Consider the following 2,008-nt stretch of genomic DNA (forward strand, 5'->3'; position numbering starts at 1 on the left):
TATATATATATAATATATATTTATATATATATAAATGTATATATCATTCTTTCTTTCAAACTATTCGCCATTTCCCGCGTTAGCGAGGTAGCGTTAAGAACAGAGAACTGGGCCTTTGAGGGAATATCCTCACCTGGCCCCCTTCTCTGTTCCTTCTTTTGTAAAATTAAAAAGAATAATGAGAGGGGAGGATTTCCAGCCCCCAGCTCCCTCCCCTTTTAGTCGCCTTCTACGACACGCAGGGAATACGTGGGAATACTTTCTCCTCTATCCCCAGGGATCAATATATATATATATATATATATATATATATATATATATATATATATATATATATATATATATATATCACATACAAACCTCCAACAGCCAGGATCTAACCCGGGACCTCTGTGCAACAGGCGGGAATGCTACCGCTAGGCCATGAGCCTATCGGTAGCATTCCCTCCTCTTGCACAAGGGTCTCGGGTTCAATCCTGGCTGTTGGAGGTTTGTATGTTCTATGAAGGTGCGCATTCATATGCATTTTGTTCGTATATATATATATATATATATATATATATATATATATATATATATATATATATATATATATATATATATATATATATATATATATATATATACATATATATATTTTTTTTATACTATTCGCCATTTCCCGCGTTAGCAAGGTAGCGTTAAGAACAGAGGACTGGACCTTTGAGGGAACATCCTCACCTGGCCCCCTTCTCTGTTCCTTCTTTTGGAAAATTAAAAAAAAAAAAAAACCTGAGAGGGGAGGATTTCCAGCCCCCGCTCCCTTCCCTTTTAGTCGCCTTCTACGACACGCAGGGAATACGTGGGAAGTATTCTTTCTCCCCTATCCCCAGGAATATATATATATATATATATATATATATATATATATATATATATATATATATATATATATATATATATATATATATATATATATATATATATATACATATATATATATATATATATATATATATATATATATATATATATATATATATATATATATATATATATATATATATATATATATATATATATCCTTCAGTATGTTTACTTTCGATAATGAGGAACAGAAGAACAAGCTAAGCAAGTAAATTTCGTCAAAGACATCTCTCTTTTCTAAACGCTGCCTCGCAAAGATTTTCATTAATTCAAATTGAAGAAACAGACGTATTTTCTATTGTCTGGTTAGCTCAGTGGTAGAGCGTGAGTCTCACACACTCAAGGTCGTGGGTTCGAGACCCACACCAGACATAATTTTTGTCTTTTTCTTTTTTCATTTTGTCCGCATCACATGTGTGCAACATTCAGTATGTTCGTCCAACGTTATAGTGAAGATCTTCACAATAAATTGGGGTTTTCGACCTTATCTGAAAGGGTCAGGTCCACCAAGACGTCCTTGAAATCTTCCAGAAGCTTCTGGCGATCCTCCTCCAACTGCTGGGCACATCAGAGTTAACATGGGCCGGACATCGGTTGTGGAACGAACGGTAGTTAGCAGGGATGATAATGAGGGCTCTGATCTAATACCAGGTCAGCTTAGTTCCAGTCTATTGTTTAGTTCCAGTCTATTGCTTAGTTCCAGTCTATTGCCTAGTTCCAGTCTATTGCTTAGTTCCAGTCTATTGCTTCGTTCCAGTCTATTGCCTAGTTCCAGTCTATTGCTTAGTTCCAGTCTATTGCTTAGTTCCAGTCTATTGCTTCGTTCCAGTCTATTGCTTAGTTCCAGTCTATTGCAACGAAAATAAAAAAGTAAATCATTTCTTCGTGAAAACTTGAGAGGAAAACACGACAGCAACATGGAGATTTACGCTGTGGTTATTTTGCCGGCTAGTCGGCAACGGTCGGTCAAACAGTATTTTGCCGTGGTAATCTCAGTGCTTTATATAATACTGTCACAAAATATGTTCTTGGGGGCGTAGCTCAGTGGTAGAGCGCTCGCTTGGCATGCGAGAGGACCCGGGTTCAAACCCCGGCGCCTCCA

General features: G+C 36.7%; 2 non-coding genes across 2 annotated transcripts; both read left to right on the top strand.

Annotated features, from left to right (window-relative positions):
• Positions 1–1,206: 1,206 nt before the first annotated feature.
• On the top strand, positions 1,207–1,278 carry TRNAV-CAC (transfer RNA valine (anticodon CAC)). Its single transcript has one exon. It is a non-coding gene; the product is annotated as a tRNA-Val (tRNA).
• A 658-nt stretch (positions 1,279–1,936) lies between these two features.
• Positions 1,937–2,008, top strand: TRNAA-GGC (transfer RNA alanine (anticodon GGC)). The gene has a single exon. It is a non-coding gene; the product is annotated as a tRNA-Ala (tRNA).

This window comes from Panulirus ornatus, chromosome 42 (assembly GCF_036320965.1).
Source record: "Panulirus ornatus isolate Po-2019 chromosome 42, ASM3632096v1, whole genome shotgun sequence".
Lineage (NCBI taxonomy): Eukaryota > Metazoa > Arthropoda > Malacostraca > Decapoda > Palinuridae > Panulirus > Panulirus ornatus.